The following is a 22,876-nucleotide window of genomic DNA, read 5'->3' on the forward strand; positions in this document are numbered from 1 at the left end:
TTTAATTCTTGTTCCAGGAGCATTTCCAAAGATTTCTAAATCACCACTTCTATTGTCCTCATGCTATTTTCTCCCCTGGGGTTAATACTGTTATTTGAGATTTTACTCAATGCCACTGATACTTATTATGTAATCCTTGATGTTTGAAGTTTTGGAAACTTATGCAGTCCCTGAAATCCACTTCACTACTATCTAAAGAAGGCCACTGGAGTATGCCATCAAGAAATGTCCCAGCTGTGATATTAAAATATGAAAAAAAAACTGTGACATACAGTCAGAAGAATGTGGAATTATATTTATTGGCATAAACTGTTGGATTTTGATTTCAATAGTAGAGTATCATTTTTAAAATTTTTAGTTATTACCTTTTCCTATTTAGAAAAAAATGAAAGCCATGATGCATATGCAGAAATCTTAATTTCAATAACAAAAAGATATATTGTATTATTTCTTTCATGAAATATGATAATATATTATTTAGTTCAGGTATTGCAACAAAAATTTTAAATACTTTGCAAGTTAAGAATAAGTTATTTCTTTAAAGAGGAAACATAGATTCTATTTTTCCAATCCCAGCTGTATCCTTATTCAAAGTTATTTGTTTGTTTGTTTGTTTGTTTCTCCCCCTAAGGGATAACTTCTCTAGGAAGATAATTTGTTAGAATCTAAGATCTGTATTTGCATGATTTCTCCAGAAGGACTTTCATGAAAATTAGTCAAAATCACTCAGAGTAAAGTTCAATAAATGTCCTAAGATAAACCATGTATTTAGTTATTTGGGGCTAACTTTGTGTGATATTCAGGACTTGTGAGGTCAATGTACTAAGTATAAGAACTGATAAACAGTTCAATAATGCTACTATAATTCTCATGATTAAACGTGTGTCAAGTTTTTTTCTTGGAACATTTTTAAACTCCTTACTTATTAGACATCAAGTGGTTTCCTTAAATAGGAAAATTCTGCTAGCCAAGGAAGCTAATGCTCAGAGTCTTAGGATCTTATATTCTCTTAATTTTCTTCATAGCAGTCTTTGCTTGTGGGTTTATGAAACTAACTATATATTTTTTAAAGTTTAAATTGGTATGGGTCTTAACTGTGTTAAATGTACAACATCTCTGAATTTTAGACAAGTCAAATTCACATATATTTTGAGTCTCTTTATGTCAGTATAGTATCCATGGAAATGGGCAGGGGGTGGTGTGGCAGCATAAGTCATTGGTTCACAGAAGTACAGACTTAAGATGCTCTATGTGCATCTTTTGGCTTCTTCCAGTGTGTTTTCCCTGCTTGCTGCTTTTCTGACATATCTTTGGAATATGGTCTTCTCTTTGTACTTCAATGTCATGCTAAGGTATTGAAATATATTATGGACATACATGAACAATATAGATTTCTTTTTGTGGGAGTTTAGGGTTAGAAGTGGTTTGCTGCTTTTCCAAAGTTTTGACCAAAGAGAAGAACAAAGAATCCTTCTTATGAAACTTGCAAATCTTATCATCCTTTTCTTATTTCCATATTATTAGCATAAAACTAATAATAAGTGTATGTCCTAATCTTCTTATGGGTCTTCCAGGGCCATCTCTGTTTCTTCCTTCCTCTTTTTCTTCCTTCCCTCTTTTCTTTTTCCTCCACTCAGTTCCTCTCTTCCTTCCTACCTTTCTTTTTTCTTTCCCTTCTCTCATTTTTTGAATGATCATATGTCTTTTTAAAGATAATACATAAGTCTATTTCCCATTGAACAGCAAGTAAAAAAAATACAAATTTAAGAAAGCAAATTCTGGTGAGTATCATCTAAATATTAGCCTTCTACACCTGCTGTGTTCATATATAACTCAGAACTAAATACTAAGTAAAGAGGATGTAGGAACACATCAGAAGGTAATGAAAGTTGCTGAAATAAATACAGTAATATTGTCACATTTATTCTATGTTCTCAGAAAAGATCTTATATCTGTGGACCTAGGAAAGTTGTGTCTGTGAACAGAAAAGGTAAAAGATAAATGGAGAATAATTAGAAAGGTATGTACAGGAACGGTTATGAGTGGGAGAGGAGCTGAAAGAGAATTAAGTAGGATATGGAAGCTGAGAGCTGAGGAAGTCCTCAGAACTGCCATACTTTGCTCCCTACCTCACCATCTTCAAGTGAACCCAACAGATAAATCCCATTTTTATCTTCTCAAGTATAATGTCCAGATGGCATGAACTCTCTAATAAGTAAATTTATTCTATGTGTTTTGTTATATACAAGGCACAATTTGAAAAGTTCACACCTTTCAATCTGGTATTCTTTGTGGACTCTTCTTCCTTTGAATTCACCAGGAATATGCCATGTAAATGTCATTCTAGTAATTTTAAAATAAATTAATGGTACTGAAGTTCAAGTAAAAGAAGGAAGACAAAAGACAGGCATTGGGCAACATAGGGGAATAAAACAGGAATGTCCAGATGATTACATTCCTTCAGTATAATGGTATGATGTCTACTTTAGTCATCTTGTTGACTGAATGTGTATAATGTCTCCTGTGTGCCCAGCATGCTAGTTACATGGTCCTGAGACTTGGAAACTATTTCTCAAGGTCAGGAAGTCCAAGTCAAAATCTTAAAAGCTATTTATGTGCACATGAGTAATCCCTCGTCTATAAAATGTTAATACAATCTCTCACTTCACAGAGTTACTTTGAAGATTAAATAAAATAATGCACATGATGCTTAGAGGAGAGATTGGTTTATAAGGGATGCCCTATTAGATTCCATACTTCTTATCCCAGGTTAGAAGAGACTCAATCACTTCTCAAGGCATATGAATACAAAGAGATAAGAAAAGGCATCATAAAATAAATTATATTTAAGTTTATTTCTTTTTCTTATGAATTTTACTTTTATATAACTATTTTTATTCGAAATGGTATATACCTAGTATAGAAAATTAAATATCAGGGAAAAGTTATAATTAACAGTAGTAAGACTTAATATTAATTGAGGTAAACTTTGTATGTGCTTCCATGCCTAAGATTTATCATAACACCATGGTTTGACATTAGTTTTATTAACTTCTCAAAACAATCCTATGAGAAATTTTATTATTATTCTCTAACTTGAGAGTTAAGAAAACCAAATCACCAAAACATTACCTAAATACTCCTGAGTTCCACAGGTCTCTAAAGAAGGAAACAATAAATAAATAACAGGAAAAATCTACCATAGAGAAATAGTCATTGATCATGCCTGAGCTAATTCTCTACTTAGAATATAAAATTTATATATATAGGAAACACTATATATATATATATATATATATATATATATATGTTGTTGCAAGCAGGTGCTCTCTCATGCATTTTTTCATAATAGCATTTCAAACAGCATCTTTTATAGAAACAATCACAAATAAGCAACTTCACATTTCGTGACTGTACAGTGTTCCATTGTACATTTCACTCATCTATTTCTTCATGATAGAAATGCAAAATTGTTTCTAAATATAGATTTTTCATGAAAAGCATTGAAATTAATATCCTCATGACAATAAAGTTCCTCTAAAATTGCCAATGTAAGTTGACTTAATCAAGCAAAACTGGTAGAATTTATTAAAACATAGTGCAAAATTCCTTTTAAAACACTGGAATATAATTACAAAGCTATTTAAAATTAGCCTTTCCTTTTACCCTTGTTTTCCCTTGCTTCTTGGTCAATCTCTGCAATATAAATTGTCTAATCCCATTCAAGTTACTGAGCAAACTTTATCCCAAACCTGGACAAATATACCAACAGATACACACACACACACACACACACACACACACTCAAACACACACAAACACATACACACTTATATGTGTGTGTTTTTGAGTGTGTGTGTGTATATATATATATATATATATTTTACATATACATATATATGCATATAAAAATAAATACATATATTAATAAATATATTAAGGATAGTTCTGACAACATTTTGCTGGTGACATTTTTATCAAGCACAAAAATAGTTTTAAGTTTTATTTAATTTAACATTGAGTTTGCATTTAGAGCAAAATATCACATTGGAAACATTGTTTCTTATTCCATAAAATTTGTGGAAAACTAAAAAATTGTTCAGAATCTTCTTAAATGTTTCATCTAAATTTTATATCTTTAAAACACAGATCTTACTTAGTCATTTCTTATAAATTTTATAACCAGGTACCATTACAACAGGAAGCTAGGTTCAGAAAGTAAAAGTGAGGACATTCCAAGCTGAAGAAACCAATATTTAGACTCATTTACAAATACATAGAAACATAAACATTGTGGGATATGCTTGAACATTCACATTGGTAAACATGCTGTTGGACTTCATCACATTTATGGAAAGGTATAGAAATACAGACAGTTGACAAGAAAGATGGGGACCTGTCTTTCAGGATGCAAATTTACCAATAATATTCTGCTCCATCACAAATACTTATTTTTCTATTATTATACATATATTTAATGTTCACAAAATATTCTTTGTCAAAACAATGCATATGAGAGAAAAATAACAATAAAAGGAAATATTCTTAAATTATATCACTGCTACTTTAAGTTTACATATAAACACTAATACAATAATAAACAGTAATTTAACAAATTTGATGAAAATACACTTGTTTTAATCAGGTTTTTTTTTTAGAGAAGGAAAAATGTATTTGGAGCTCATGATTTGAGAGAGAGACAGAGAGACAGAGAGAGAGAGAGAGAGAGAGAGATCCATTGCTTTCACCAAGGGCAAATGTATATCACAAGGCACACCCTAATCACCCACCTCCTTCAGCCACACACTACCTGACTACAGTTACCACCAGCCAGTTAATTCTTATCAGAGAATCAATCTAGTCTCTAGGCAGCCAGCTCCATTGATCTGGGATCAAGATGGGGCAGAATATCATGGTAGAAGAGTGCAGTGGAGGAAAGCAAGTCAGGACATGGCCATCAAGAAGCAGAGAGATAGAATGGCCACCAAGAAGGAGAGAGAGAGAGAGAGAGAGAGAGAGAGATCCATTGCTTTCACCAAAGGCAAATGTATATCCCAAGGCACACCCTAATCACCCACCTCCTCCAGCCACATACTACCTACAGTTACCAACCAGTAAATTCTTATCAGGGGATTAATGTATTGATTAGGTTAAGACTCTCAGAACTCATTTTATCTCTAAACTTTCTTACATTGTCTCCTACACAAGCTTTTGGGGGATACCTCATATCTAAATCATAACAATGCTTTAACAAAAATGGATGATTTTCTTTTACAACATATTCTGGTAAGTTTACTGGGAGCCAAGCTTAAGTGAATTTGAATATTTTCATTTTTGTTTATTGTTTTGTGACTGACTTTGAATTGTTTCCTGGAATGGGAATGAACAAGTTGGTAAGAGATTTTACTAAACATTTGTTTATTCTCATAGTCACTAAATAAACTAGAACTTCACTTAAAGAAGGAAGAAAGTTTTTAAAATTTAAAGTGAGGGAGAAAAATGTAATGCCAAGGTTTGAAGTATTTTAAATGGGTCAAAGGGTTCAGGTTTAACTTTCCACAAAATTGCTTTTTTATCTTACAAGTTTTATGTTTGATCTCCATGGTTCTCCTCTTTCCTAGAAGTCTCTACCACTTCTCAAATTTTATAAATCTTAGGTAATCTTTATTAAAAAGTAAATGAATAAATCTGGGAAAATAAATTGGATTGATTTTACAGAGTTAGTTTCATTATCCTTCATATTTCTCAAGAATTCTGAAGTGATGAGTGTTTTTTTAATGACTATTGTAAAGGTGATAGTATATACCACAAAGCTTAAATTTAAAAAATAATTTAAAAGGAAACTAGATGTTAAGCTCTTAAAATCAGAACTTATTATTTTTGAAATTCTAGGTATCATTCTATGTGACTATGCATAAGTTCTAAACATTATTTTAGCTATCTTTTGTGCTAAAAAGGCTCTAATATGCAATGACAGGCTAGTAATCAGTTCTTGAGATAAATATAACTCTGGATACTTATACTTTTAAATCTTGCCAAAGTCAACAATAGTGAATGCACTACTTTACAGCAAATCATTTTTTAACTGTTTTCCAAACGATATTTTACACAAAAATAAGAGACTACTATGGGAATTCAAAATAGAAACATCTGTTTTAAAATTTAAAATGAGAATATTCTAACCCAGGAAAAATATGATAAACTAATCTATTCTGACCCATTCTCAGTCTAAACCTATTTCTACTCCAAAAGACTTTGCTTATTTTTTCAAGGTTAGCATAAATATGCATGAAAAATGGAAAGGACCTTGATATTTCACATATTTTGACCTTTTTGAATATGCCTCATGAATTTATTTCCACATATTGCCATTTAAGTTTGAGCTCTCACAAGTGAAGTCCACATATTTACTGACCATTTAAGTTACTTACAATATCTCTTTGTAAGAGTGTATTTTTATCTTTGTTTTTGTCTACAGTTGACTTTTATTTTTATTTTAGAATAAATCATTAGCCATTCTATAAGTATGTTTTCCTCTGTAGATAATATTGCAAACCAATTACTAATATCTAGAGCTCTTACGTATAGAGTGCCCTTTCCTATTCTCCAATATTTTCCTGAGATTATGTTTTGTTTTATAGCTCATTTTTTTTTGCCAAGTGTTTTAGTGTCAATTAAGAAGTATTTAAGTCTGACCCTGTCATTTATTATTATATGAAATCAGAGATTTTTAAATTTTTGAAACTTTCACAAAAACTTTCCTTATCTGTCAGCAATTGAAATAATGATAGTATGTAAGATACAGTAGAGTTCTACAAAACATAGCCATTGTTTATATTATTACTAATGTAATTATCCAGTGAGATTTACATTAGAATTTTTTCCCAGTTCAATGAAAGAGCTATATTATTAAGATCCATAACAAACAAACAAACAAAAACAACTCAGTAACTGTAGTTTTAGGATAGACTTGGAGCATGAAACTAAAAAATGTACTTTAAGGATCTATGAACATCAACATGAAAGACTGAGATAACCAGGTACAAATTTCTATCACCTTATTATTAGTACTGATGCTACTTTTTTATTTTTTTGGTCTTTGGCTTTTAAAAATCTGAGCATTATGATTATGCAATACTATTTTCAACTTCATTTTCTTTTAAATAATATTGTTAAGTGTCTCCCCAAATCCCATGTGTTAAAGATTTGGTCCCCAGGTTGGATATTGTGAGTTTGTGGAAATTTAAGAAATAGGGCCTAGTGGGAGGTTTTGGGTTCACTGGGGGTGTGACCTTTAAAGGGATTATGGTACCCTTCTTCCTCTCCTTCTTTTTCACTTTTTCACCTGTGAAGCCTGAAAGCAACAATACCAACTGAAACCTCTAAAACTATCTGCCAAAATAAATATTTTTCTTTATTAGTTTATTATCCCAGGTATTTGTTATAGTAACAGAAAGATGATTAATGCAATTACTATTGCCATCTTCGAAGCGGGACAAGGTAAAATTCAATTAAAGAAGACATACCCTTACCCCAAAAGATACTTTTTAAATTTATAATCAGTAAATATGACTTTTCCACTCAAAGAAAGAAGAAAGGAGCAAGGGAAATTAACATGTGGAAGTATTTTATCTGTTCTATTAGGTAGTTTCATTTATATCACATTGTTCTCTCAGCAATTCTATTTCCCATGGTAATAATAGATACTTTGTTCACAATAAACTTGCAATGCTCCTTAATAACTTTTGAGAGAGTGAAATCACAAGGGCATTTTGACTCATAAAGTTGGTTTGTGATAGAGCCAAATTTCTATAACTGCAAAGCCATATGATACAGTGGGGATCTAAGTTGAAGTACATGTAAGCTATTATATAAAATAATTCAATGGAAATAATGTAGAAGAAATTGTCCTAATGATGTAATTTATTTCTCTTTGTATTGATAATATTTCTACACATTTTAAGAGGTATAAGGCTTTATAAAAATATGAATTAACTAAATATTAAAAAATAGAACACTAATAAATGATTTCTCATAATAATTTTTTTAGCATGTTTCAAGATAATTTCACTTCCATACTATTTTTTATCATTTATCTAAAAAACAGAAACTCTTAAAATGATTAAGCAATTTTGAATAATTTGTAAGAAATAATGCCACTCTACAATGTTAAAATGTGCACAAATTTATCTTCATTATCTAAAAATTCTGGAAAAAAGAAATGCTCAAAACCTATGTTTTCCCTTTATTTTGAAATATTATAGAGATGACTCATTTCTACATGGGAGAATTACATGAAATAAATTTGTTCTAATGCACTTGAATTTAAAATTTTATATTAAACACTAGTAATAGAATTATGCATGCAATATTTCTGCTTTCTGTTATGCAATGTCTTTTTATTCCTCAGTCATAAATTTTATTATTGAATACAAGATATTTAAGAATGAAAAGAGTACATTTGCATGTTTTGACTTTATGTGTCAAAGGAATTCACAAACAAATGTACAATGATCAGATTGTTAGCATAGGAGATAACAAATTAAGTTTAAGTTATTTCATTGCTGTGGCAAATTTTAATTTAGCAACACTGTGTACTAGTAACAAGATTAGTTACAAAGATCATGATGAATTGAATAGACAGACTTCTTGCTACATTAGACTTAAACTCTAGTCTGAGAGCTTGGCTTTGAAAGAAAATTTGTATCATAATATATAAAATCACAAATTATGATACTGGCATGCAATATGAAGAAAAGGTAAGTATAGGTTCCCCTAAACAGATCTGATTTATTTTCTTTCTACTAACACCTCATATAATTAAAACCAATTCTTTCTCTTTTAATGACTTTGTTTGAACCAAAAATATAATAGACATTGTAATGAACTTGGAAAATTCCACAAATGAACCTCATTTGTTCGTCATGTATTTTTATTGATCTTACGTTATCTTTCAATGGCTACTATTTTGTTTCTAATTGGTGAAATTATTGTTTAATTCTCTAGAAAGTTTGGAGTTTCTTCAAAAATATTTGTAAAAGAAATAATACTAATATCCAAAGTTTATTTTTAAAAAGTTTTATCTCCAGATAGTATTCATTAAGATTTTGCATATTAATGATTCATATTGTTCTTAATTTTGTTAACTACTGAGATGCAATATATTTATTATTTCTAAAAAGTGTTTTGTCTTCTACAAATAAATGCATCTTTATTTAGTAATAGTCTTTTAAAATTTTTATTGTTCTTTTTTCCTATTTTAAATTTGGAAGAGAATATTTCTAATCATTTCTTTGTCTTTACTGAGTTTTATTTTGCCTCATGCATGCCAATTTAGGTTTTTGTGGGAACACTGCTGTGTAAGCTGATTTTTGCTTGCAAATGTGTAAACATTCAAAGGTATCACAAGCCAAGTCATTCACTTAACCCTTCCACAAAGTAACAACTGCTTACTTCACTCTTCAGTAGTTCTCTTTTTCAGGTGACATTGGGAGTATAATAAAAGATTTCACTTTGATAAATTTAGGTACCAAGAAAATCTATAATGTAATTCAGCAGCAGTACTCAATAAATTGGATACAGTATTTCCAAACAAGACACTAAAAGTAAAACTTGCTTTAGAAAATCTTAAGTCACATGTAAGTCTGAAAAATCAGGAGAAATATTGTCATCTGCTATAGTATGATTTTCTGTTTTAATTTTAGTTATTTATTTCTCCATAGTCTTTTACAATCTATGGGAATTAATCAGGACAATAATATAAAAGTCAATTTTGATGACATATTGTTTTCTTTTTAGTCTTAGACATTCATTCTATCATAACAAGCTTTGCTTTCTATCCCTATAAAACTGAAATTAAATTGCTTGTGATGTCCTCCCCTAGTGCAAGTCACCGTTTCTGACCTTGGAAGCAGAAATAGATTCTAATTGATCCGTGTGTTTTTGTATCTGTACTACTAAAAGCAGTCCTGCACAGTAGCCACAATGATCTTGATAAATATAAATCTGATAATGTCAGATGTAAATATAAATCTGATAATATCTCAATGACTTTACATTCTCTTAGAGGTAATCTGAAATTATTAACTCAAGCTGAAAGGCTTTATGATGAACAGGCTTCACCTATGACTCTAATTTCTTCACCTATCCTACTTCTTCCTTTCTGTACTTTGGATATTCTATCAATTCTTCACACATTTCAAACTTTCTTCATCTGAGAACCTTGTACATGTGGTTCCATTTATTTAGAACTTTTATATCTTTGATTTTTTTCCCTCTTTTACCAGGTATAAATCTTTGGGTCACTTTTTTCTGAGAGGCTTATTATAGCTGTTCAATCTATAGCAACTGCTTTTTCTTTTGTATGATTTATCACAAGTTATAATTAAAGATTTAGTGATATGATTAAGTGTCCTTCACTCTCCTCATAGACCCGGTGTTAGGAATCGAGTTTGTTTGTCCACCAGTATATATTCAGCATATCCTGAAAAAAAAAATGTTTCAAAAATCAAGCCACAGTTTTATTTTGAACATCATAAAAAGCGGATTTTTGAAAGCTATTCACAATTTAATCACTACTTAGTAATTAAACTGATATCTAGCCACAATTAACTTTATTATTACTAATTTTTAGTACGGGGCATTAAACTCAGAGGTATTATTCTACTTACCTATATCCCCAGACCTTTTTAATTTTTGTTCTAAAGCATTGTCCAGGCTGGCATTGTCCAGGCTGGCATTGAACTTGAAAACCTCCTGCTTCTACCTCCATGAGTATTGTTGCAATGACTTAATACAATTTTTTAAAGTATATGAGAAATTGACATGTGTATATATTTGCAAAGAAAACACAAATATAAAAAATAGGATGTCATCAAATGTTAACATATAAAATACATATTAGTAGTAAGTTGAAGATTAAAACAGAATTCTGGAGAAATATAGCTGCTCTCAGTCCTAGAAGAGAAATGGCCCTCCTGGGTCATTGTAAAGAAGATGCTATGCCAATTAATGAGTCATATCCTCAAAAATAGTTCCACAGTAAATACAATAATGAGCTTCATGGGGATGTGTATTCACTCCGTCAATATAGGCTGATGGAATAAAAGCAAATTTCCTCTATCTGGAATGAAAATGATGTGGCTCCAATAAACTGATGGAGAACTACCAGTGGAGTTTTAATTGAATCACTTTGAGTAAATGTAGAATAGCAAGTTAAATTCAAATAACTTGATTACTCAAAAATATATTATTTTAAGGAATAGATTTTCCTCTTTCTAAGAAAAATTCTCAAGTATCAAATTTAAATGGTTGTTTCTTCTTTTAAGTTGCTGATTTTTGTTCCTTGAATATACTATAGTGAGTGGCAAGAGCAGCTAACAATTGATAGATCAATTTATTCTAGTGAGGTTGATATGACAAGTATAAGAATATTTAGGGTCACTAAAACCACAGCTTTCTTTAGTTTTAGAATGTGAAAAGAATTCCTTCATATTGGTTTTAACCCTTATGTATATAGCATGCTATGTTTAACTTGTTCCTTGTAAACTATAATTCAAAAGGGCTATTAAAAATATTAGTATCCTTGTGTTAAAAACGATTTGGTCATCTTCCAGGTAAGAAAGTTTTATTGCACTGCAAGATCAATACTAGGGTGTTTGAAGCAATTTAGGCTCATTTTGATTTCTTGAATTCTCAAAAAATTTTAAAAGAGCCTTTCAAATATATACAAGTAGTCAAACTGGTAGGCTCAAATTCAAGTCAGATACAATGCTATAAAATGACTAACTTGCTAATCTTGACCAGTAAATTAAATAGGGAGGCTTAGATGATATCATGCACTATCTGAACAAGCTATAAATTAAAAGACTCAGCAGCCTCATTAGTCTCTGCATCAAGAGCTCAGAGGCTAATGATCTCACACATACCTAAAATAAGTCAGACAGAGAAAGGAAGAACAGTTCTTTACAATGCTGTCACCCTGAAGCAATGCATATCACCATTAACTGGTTATTTATTAATGAGAAAGGTTAAAAACTCTATTTTACTTTCTGCATTTGTTCCTGAACTCAGATTGTTAAAAACTCTATTCAAGTTTTATATATTATTTCCTAGAGTCAGATTGCTAAAACTTGAGGCATTTTAGTTTGAATTACATCAAAATAGCCACAACAATTATAACATAGAGGGAAAGCTGTTTCTGATAAAAGTGAAGCTATATTGAATAGAACATTTGGCTTGAACCTGTCACAGTAGGTTGCATGTGGCTGAAATTGAATGTTATATAAGTCTTTAATGAAGATGTGACTGAAAATTATTTAAGAACAAGGAAACTAAGCTAAAGTTAATATTAGCTTTTCTCAATAATTTAAAATTGTTTCTTAGAACAAGAGCTCATAACCAATAAAGCTTTTCTAATGTCTTGTGCAAATGACAAATAGCAGTGTTTCTGAATGTTTTTGCAAACAGTAGCAAACAATAAAGACAACTTCCTGTAATCCTAAAGCCAATAAAGAAGAAAAATTATTTCAGAGGCATATGCTAGGAATAGATTTTTTTTGTCACTGAAGGAAAAAATAAATGATTGACAATAGATTCAATTTATGAACATGTGCATGGAAAATGTGTGATAACTCTGTAATTAAATTGTAAACAACAGCACATTCCCAAGAGTAAGGTGGCACATAATGTGATCAACAGCTTGGTGAAATCATCCAGCTTGACACATCGTCTAGAATATGATAAAATAAGTAAGGATAAATTATGGTTTTCAAGCTGCATAAATAGAGGATAAAGAGAAAAAACAAACGGATATTACTATTAAATAATTACTAATATTTTCATTTTAATAAAGTAATATTATTATGAAATAATTAACTGTTTTTATTTTTAATAAAGTGATTTAGTTACTGGAACACTCTAACAATTAAAGGAACACAATATTAAATAACATTTTTATATTTATCTATATATGCAGAACACTTATATGGCTAGAAAATTAATGCATCTAAATGGCTAAGTTTACCCATTGGAGACTTCACAATGGAAGTAAACTGTAGAATTCTACAATATGAATTGTAGAATATGAATTCTACAATTTTCTATCAGAGTATACTAAAACTAAGTATCATTATGTCTATAGTTTCTCACCTTAACATGGAGATATTAATAAAAATAGATACAGAATTGTGGTGTAAAATATTACATTAAAAATGTTGTTATATACTAGCTGCTCATTATTTTTTTTAAATACAAGCTCTAGAACAGTCTAAGAAATTCTGAGCAATAAAAGCAATGTTGCAAACATCACAGCTCCTGACTTTAAATTATGATACAGAACTATAGTAGGAAAGGCAGCGTAGTTCTGCCTAATAACAGACATGTAGATGTGGAATAGACTAAAATGGAATAGACTAGAAGTGGAATAGACTAGAAAATACAGAGACAAACACACACAGATAAAGTCATCTGATCTTTGACAAAGGCACCAAAAGCATGAGTTGGAGAAAAGACAGACGTTTTAATAAATGGGAAAAGTTGATATTCATATGTAGAATAAGATAAATAGACCTCTCTCACCTTGCGCAAAAATCAATCAAAAATGGATAAAAAAAACCCCTTTGGAATTAGGTCAGAAACTTCAACTTCTAGAAGAAAACATAGAGTCAATATTTGGTTATGTAAGTTCAAGAAAAACTGTCTTAGTAAGGCTCCTAAGGCTCAGAAAATAAAGAAAAGTATAATGGGATGGCATCAAATTAAAAAGCTTCTATACAGTAAGGGAACAATTAAGGGTATAAAGAAAGAGCCTACAGAATGGGAGAAAACCTTTGCCAGCTACCCTTTTAAAAGAGGATTAATGTCCAGAAAACATAAAGAATTTAAAGATACTACACACACACACACACACACACACACACACACACACACACAGAGCAGTTAATAAATGGGCAAATGAAATGAGTAGACAGTTCACAAAAGAAGAAATACAAGTGGCCAAAAAATACCTAAAAAATGTTAAAATATCTTTAGCAATGAGTGAAAGGCAAATCAGAATTACACTGATATTTCATTTCACCTAGTTAGAATGGCAATCGTCAAGAATATACATAAGAATAAACATACCAGTGGTAGGATTGTAAAATTAGCTTAAGTACTATAAGGATCACTATGGAGGCTTTTTAAAAGACCAGAAATGGATCTCCATATTACCCAACTATACCACTGTTCTATATTTATACAAAAGAATAAAAATTAGCATGCTATGATGACATATGCATACCCATGTTTATTATAGCACCATTAACAATAACCAAGTTATTGAATAGCTTCGGTGCCTGTCAACAGATGAAAGGATAAAGAAAATATGGTAGTATACACAATAAAGTTTATTCAGCCATAAAGAAGAATAAAATTATGTAGAATGCAGAAAAATTGATAGAACTTGAGAACATTGAGATTAGTCAGATTCAGAAAGTTAAGGTTGTTATGTTTTCTCTCATACATGAAAGCTAGCATGAGACAGTAAAAGGACCTCATGAAAATAGAAGAGAGACCAGAAGAGTAGAGCAAGCAGATCAGGGAAGAGAGAAAGGGAGGGAAAACGATAGAACACAGGAGAGGGATGTGCACTAAATTTTGAGCTGTGCATGTGTGAAAATATCACAATTAATTCCATTATTTTGTATAATACAATACACCACTAAAAATGACTAAATATAGTTTCTATTTGAACTTTATTCATACAAATGTTATCTGTGGTCTGGAAGATTCAACCAAATAGAATTATGATCTTTTTAAAAATGTTTTTGTCCATCAAAATCATTGTAATTAAAATTTGTCTTGTATTTTAAGTCACATTACTTTTAAAACTTGCATACAAACATAAAACTCTACCTATTTATTGGGTACCAGGTGATGTTTTGATGTGTATGCATTGTAAATGTTTTAATCTGGTTAAATATGTGTATCTCCTTTAATATTTATCATTTACTTATGGTGAAACATGTATAACTCTCTTCTACTTTTTTGAAAGATAAAGTTCATTATTGTTATCTGCAGTCATCCTACTATGCAACAATAGCACACCAGAATGTCTTATTCCTATTTGACTATAACTTAATGTCCATTGATCATCCTTCCCAGTCACCCCCCTTGATTATGAACAAAAGATATATATATCCATTTATCATTTGAAGTCATTTTCAGTTTTTGTGAATAGTCCTGTAATAAACATGGAAGTGTTGATGTCTCTTTGACATCAACATATCATACTGACTCAATCTTTGACATATTGACTCAGTTTCCTTTGGCTATCTATCCAGTGCAGTAACTGCCAGGCTTTTGTAGTTTTTATTGCAGTGCAGAGGAACGAACACAGGGCTGGACACATGCTAAGCAAACACTCTAGCTGAGCTACATCCTTAACCCCAGATCATATGGTTGTTCTATTCTTACCTTTTAAAGAACACTCCATAAGGTTTACCATAATAATTATACCAATTTACATTTCCACTACTAATGTGCAAGTATACCCTTTTTTTCCAAATTTGCTAGCACCTATTTTTTCATAGTAAACATTTCTGCTGCGGTGAATGATATCTCATTGTGATTTTTGATTTGCAATTCCTGGTGACAGTGATGCTGAGAGATAGAGATAGAGATAGAGAGAGAGAGAGAGAGAGAGAGAGAGAGAGAGAGAGAGTGTGTATGTATGCCTGCTGGCTATGAACATGTCTTCTTTAAAAACAAACAAAAAAAAACATCTGTTTTGGGGGCTGGGGATGTGTGTCAAGCGGTAGCGCGCTCCCCTGGCATGTGTGTGGCCTGGGTTTGATCCTCAGTACCACACACATAGATGTTGTGTCCGCTGATAACTAAAAAATAAATATTAAAATTCTCTCTCTCTGTCTCTCTCTGTCTCTCGTCTCTCTTAAAAAAAAAAAAAAAAAAAAAAAAAAAAAAAAAAAAAAAAAAAAAAAAACCTCTGTTTAGGTCTATTGTCCATTTTTAAATGAATTATTTTTCTATTTAATTTTTGGAGTGTTTGTATATTCTGGAAGTATAGTTTGCAAATATTTTCTCCCACTCTTTAGGTTGTCTTTTCACGGTGTTGTAAAGTTTGTTGTCCAGAAACTATTTAGTTTGATAAAAACACCTTTGTCTTTTTAAAGGCAATGAATATAAATCATTTCCATTCAAATACTTGGACTTCCTTGGTTTCTAATTTTATTGTAATTCCATTCTTTTTCTTACAAAAGTCTTTTGATTGTAAAGTTGTTTTGAAATGATATCAACTTTAATCATAAAGATAGGAAAAGATGAACAAAAGATATAAAAAATTTATTGAAAAAATCTATTACTCCTCACATTATGAATTTTTATTGTCTTATTTTACATATTTCTATATTTCCTATTTCTTAACATATTAAGTTATTATTATGTTTAATTATTTTGTTTTCCAATTTTCATATAACAATATGAATGATTTATTTACCATATTTATAATATTAGAGAATTTGGACTTTGCATGTTTTACAGTGAGTTTTAAACCTTTCCATATTTTTTCTTACTTCTTAGCATCTTGACATTTATTTCCTTCAGCTTAAACAATTAGCCATTTTACAGAGGATAATTCAGTTGTGACAAATTTTCTCAGCCTTTATTTATCTGGGAATGTCTTATCTTTCCCTCATATGGAAAGAATATCCTTGCTGGTTATACTATTCTTGGTTGACAGCTGTTTTTTTTTTTTTTCTTTCAGTACTATGAAAATCTCATCCTGATCCCTCTTGTTCTACAAAGATCCTACTTAGTAGTCTGTTGTCTTTTGAATTAAGACACATTTATATGTAATATCTTTCTTTTTCTTTTCATTTGCCTCATTGAGAATCTTCTCTTTATCTTTAGCCTTTTAGAGCTTGATGATAATTGGTCTTATTATGTTTTTAATTGTTGTTTTTAGATATACATTAGTGTGCATTTTGACATATTATACATACATGAGATGCAACCCATTATAATTTTTTAAAAATTATGTTTTAATTGGTTATACATGACAGTGGAATGTATTTATTCACTTTCATATATCATACATAAATGAGGTATAACTTCTCATTTTTCTGACCATGTTATAGAATCATATCAGTCATGCAGTCATATATGCACATAAAGTAATGTCAACTTCATTTTACCATTCTTCCTGTCCTCATATCCCCTCCCCTCTCTTCACTCCCCTCTACCTAATTTAAAGTAACTATATTCACTAGTGCACCCTGCTTATTGTGAATTAGCATCCATATATTAGAGAAAACATTCGGTCTTTGGTTTTGGGGGACTGGCTTATTTTTATTTTGATCCCATTCTTGTGGTTGAACAAGATGTGGTGTTAAACTGGTCATGCATTCATATATGAGCATAGGAAAGCTATGTCTGATTCACTCTACTGTCTCCTATCCCCCTCCTTCATTTCTCTTTGTCTAATCCAATAAACTTCTATACTTACCCTCCCTACCTTCACTGGTTATGGGTTAGCATCCACATCACGGAGAAAACATTTGAACTTTTGCTTTTGGGGATTGGCTTAATTTCACTTAGCATGATACTCTCCAGTTCCATCCACTTACCAGCAAACACTATATTTCCATTCTTCTTTATTCCTGAGTAATGTGTGTGTATGTGTGTGTGTATGTGTGTGTATGTGAATATCTGTATCTATATCTATCTATCTATCTATCTATCTATATGTATTCATATCACATTTTCTTTATCCATTCATCTGTTGAATGGCACCCAAATGGGTTCCATAGCTTGACTATTGTGAATTTAGCTGCTATAAACATTGTTGTGGCTGTGTTACTATAGTAGGCTGATTTTAAGTCCTTTGGTTATATATGCTAATAAGTGGGAAAACTGGGTCACAAGTAGTAGTTTTGAGGCATACTCAGTCGAGTGGAATCTGGTGACTTTTGACTTTCCTATAGCTGGGAATATTTGTAATTTTTCTAGGTTTGAGAAAACTTCTAGAATTGTCTATTTAAATAAGCCTTCCACCCCTTTGAAATTCTCAAGTCCCTGTTGAACCCTAATAACTCAAATGTTTACTCTTAATTATGTCCCAAATTTTCCATAAGTTTTTTTCTATTCCTCTTCCTTCTTTTTTTCCTCCTTCTTACTGTATATTTTCAATAGCTTACCTTTGAGCTAATTCTTTCTTCTGTTTGATCTGCTCTCCTATTGCTGTTTTCTATCATGTTTTTAATTTTGCTGAGTGTATTTTTCAGCTCAAGAATTTGTTTTTTTCTAAAGGTATTTCAATCTTTCTGTTAAGTTTCTCTGTTAAAATATTGAACTGTTTCTGTTTTCTTGAAGTTCATTGAATTTCCTAAATACAGCTATTTTGAGTTCCCTATCCAAGAGTTTGCAGTCATAATTTGTTAAATACTTAATAACTGGCACCTTATTTTGACCATTGGGTGAGGTAATGATTCTCTGAAAGTCCTTCATATTTGTTAGCACATTATATAATCTATTCATTGAAGGATTAAGTGTTATTCCAGTCTTTATAATTTGTCTTGGTGCTTGTTCTTCCAGAAATAGTAATCAGAGTGCTTATTCTCCTGGAGCCTTTGGATACTTCTACTATTTCAATATTCAAAGGCACCCTAATTCAGGCTCATTATAAATTCCTTTTAGTGTTTTGCTGTTGTACCATGAAAGGGTGCTCCAAGCCCAGTTTGTCCCAAATCTGCAGTTGTTCAGAGTGAAATGGAAGAGTACCTAAAGTGGATAGTCCACCAACATAAGCCATCACCAATGGTTGGAATAGGCCCAGATGCCTTGACCATAACCATTGGTATATGATCAGGTATCATGTGATTCTGTCCACTTCTGGGTATTACAGTGGAGGCTCCTATGCAATGACTTGTTGCCTACATTCTTTTTCTTACCCTGAGTAGACAATTGCTATTTTTGTGTTGTGCTGCCTGGAGATTAGGGAGAAATGAGATGAGTGTTCCCTTGGCCACTAATGATACTATGCTAGATAACTCAAACAGTCCATAGATCATGGAGAGCAGTGTAGTAGAAGCTCAAGACTAAGACCTATGCTACTATGTGTGCCTGTTGCTGAGGTGGGATAATGGCCTGAGATTTCTACAGCCCACAACATGTGACACAGACCATCAGAAATCTAACCCACTGAGGCCATGAGTCTCCACTGGTACTGGAGCAAGTTCAGACGTTCTGCCCATGGAAACTGGCTAGGAAATAGGGAACACTGTGATCTGCCCACTGTGAAGTTTTACCAGTCTAGCACTGGATTTTAAAACAGTTTTGTGTCCTCACTTTCCTTCCCTACCACCAACTTTTAGTCCTTGATATTCTGCCCAAGTTTGGAAGATGGGGGTGGAGTGTCTTATCTATCTAAGCTGATATACACTGTATCACACCTGAGTTTCATTGATGCAGGTACCAGCACAGTCTGGGAATATACATTATGCTTGCATTCTGGCCAGGAGTGATGCAGTTCACTACTGGAATAAATCCCACTGGGAAGATAGATCTGTTTGACTCCAGGGAAGATGTAAAAGCTATGTCTGGGGCTGGGGTTGTAGCTCAATGGTAGAGCACTTGCCTTGCATGCATAAATCCCTGGGTTCAAACCTCAGCACCATATAAAAATAAATTTTAAAAATGGATTTTTTTTTTTAAAAAGCTATGTCTGTGTGTGCTAGACTAAGGATATACCTTTGGACATCCCCTGGTGCTGGGTATCACCAAGACAGTACAGACTCTGAGCTCTAAGGCAAAGACAGGTATCCATTGCACTGCCTGAAGACCCAATGAGAGGAGCCTTCCTTCTTTCCATACTGCCCAAGACTGGGGGAGAGAGAATCCCAGTATTACCTTGGCTGCCCAGCATCCAGAAGTTCAGTCCACAGGTATGGCTTCAGGATACATACTGTGGAGCTCTTCCTGCTACTACCTTTCACTGTGACAGACTGCAATGAGCTTCCTCTCCCTTGCTCATGCTCAGCTGTTTTGTTATGGGGAAGAGGGTAAGGTGAACAATGCTTTCTTCCCTGGCTTCTTCAATATGCCTTTTCTCATTAAATGCTAAAACCAGATTCTGTGTTCACTCCCTGGTTTCCCTAGCTCTTGTGAAGGCAGATCAGTATGTGAATAGCTGTTTGAAATGATTGCTCTTCTGGGGAGGTCACTGGAGCTTCTTAGTTACCATCTTGTCTGCAATTCTCATTTAAATTGTAATGAACACTCGGGTTTGTTTTTCTTTTTCTTAAGATTTTAAAATTTCCAAATAATTTATATATTTCCTTCATAGGCCACTGTCTTTCATCTCTATACATGCAGAGTATTTCAGGTTAAGCCTTAGGTTTATTACACACAAAAATAATAGAGCAACTTCATGTTTTTAATACCAGAACAGAAAGATTGAACACAAAAACACTTTTCAAATCATGTTTACTCTTCATTTTACCAGAACCACAGGAGTGAGACTAAAATAAATGACTCATACAGATGAAAATAAACTTGGACTTCAAACATAATCACTCTGTGTTTCCAAAATCCAAACGCCAAATTTGGGGTTTATCTACGAAGCTGCTGTGTTTTGGTTGTTTTTTATTTTTTGACATCATGGATGAGACACTTATGTCAACATAGTACAGTCTGACTCCAAAATAAAAACTAAGATTACTATACATGATGAAATTAATGAATATATCTTGTATGCTGATGCTTAGTCAAAAAATAGAACATTAATGAAAATATGAATATAAAAAATAATCTCTTCTAATTTGCATACTTGCTAAGGGTCATGAAACAGGATTTCCAAACTGCTGAGGTTCTGTCCACTTATGGTTCAAATCATTTTTTGCAATTCAAGCATGTTTGTTAGTCTCCATTGAAATACATCTTGTCAATAATATTCCTTTTAAAAAGGACACATTAAATTCCAACACCGTAGGAAAGCTTTTCTATTTGCTTTTAATTTAACCATGTTTAAATAAAACTACGTATGAGAATAGTCTGAAACATTTTGTCTTTATTTTTCATCAGTATATACAAGAATGTATGCAGTTTGCAAAACCATCACTGTTGTTTACAGAAAATGTATCTTTGATTTTCTCAATGTCTTTAAATTCTTTCTGACATGTAAATCCCTAAGGTTAAAATCCCATTTAAAGTTCACATTTGAGTTTATAATGGTTTTACTTGTGTCCTGGTTCAGATTTAATCAGAATGTAAAATAAAAGGAAAACATAACCTTTTACATCTAAAATAGATTATATAATGTTTGTAATTAATAAGCATTACCTCATGGGTAAATGGCATTCTGCATGGCAATTTTTATAGCATCATTAATATCAATGGTAAATGTCAAAATACTCAAATGTCAAAGCTTTTCTTTACAAGTACTCTACTTAACAACAAATGGTGTGGCACCTGTGAATTTATAATAACATTATATTGGGATTTGGGAAAAGATTCACAGACATATGATTGAGTTAATATCATCAGCTTAACTTATATCAGGCCTCCCAGCATTTGTGTTTGGAAAATGTGAAAATTTTCCTGAACTTGTAATGTCAATGTAGAGTCCAATAGGGTACAGTGATGTTTTAACATTTACTCTGCCAGACAAAATAAGAATGGCCTAACTATTTGCCAAGCATGATTCAAACTAAATTGCTGGGCTATGACAGTTTGTAGCCCAAAGTTTTACTGAATGAGTCCTCTATCCATTGGAAAACTGATATAGTTAATTGTTCTATGTTTAGAACTTCACATTTGTGCCATATTCTGTTTTATTTCTACAAGCAAAACCTGGTTACTTGAATACACATATCTTTGAGCATTTATCAATGTAGTCAGTTTCTGCCATCTTTTATAACATGTGTCCCAGAAGAAACTGCTGCATCCTGTACTCTCTCTTCTCAGTATTATTGTGCCACTCCCATCTAACTAGCAGTCCTGTTCACCCGCTCCTGTCTTCTGTCTTTTTCCAGAAACGGGGATTAAAGCCAGGAAGCCAGGGGTGCTCTACTACTAAGCTATATCCCCAGTCTTTGTGTCTGTATGTGTTTGGGTGTGTATGCATATACATGTTCATGTGTACATATATTCTTTCTTGTTTCCTTTGAAATAGGGCCTGTTTCCCAGGCTGGTCTTGAACTTGCAATCCTGCTGCCTCAGGCTCCAGAACCCCATAGTCTATTTTTTAAGGGTCTTCATGACATACTAACAGACCTCTTACACCACTTAGAACTTTATAGCACCTCATTTTCTTTCTTTTCATTTTTCATTTCTTTTTTTTCTGTCCTTTCACAGAATTTTTAAATTCTTATTTGTGTGTTAGGCACAGTGCTAGATATTACTGATAGATCATTAAATAAAATGAAATTTCTGCTCTCAAGAAGATTTTAACCTCTACTTTGTACCTTGTCACCAGTTTTGAAAATGCATCTATCATCTTATATACTCTGGTTTCTAGCTTCTATGATTACACTTTTGTTGCATGCTCCCTGTCCACATCCTGGTTCATAATAATACTAATTTACCATTAAATGTTTGCTGAATTTCAATTTTTAAACCTTGCAGCATTTTCTCTCAAAAGTAGAAGCAAATTTCATCAAAATATGCATACCTGAATTAGGCAAGTAATCATGAGGAGCACCAGGGAAATATTTATTTTCATTATTGACTTATATGCTTATCATTAACTTCTCATGTGTGGAATGTATAAATTATCTTTGAAACTGCATCTCTGTTTATCAGAATGCTTTGTTACCAATTCAGTTAATGTGTCTTAAGAATGATAATACCCTAAAACATGACTATATCCCTACTATTAAAC

Source organism: Callospermophilus lateralis, chromosome 12 (genome assembly GCF_048772815.1).
Source record: "Callospermophilus lateralis isolate mCalLat2 chromosome 12, mCalLat2.hap1, whole genome shotgun sequence".
NCBI lineage: Eukaryota > Metazoa > Chordata > Mammalia > Rodentia > Sciuridae > Callospermophilus > Callospermophilus lateralis.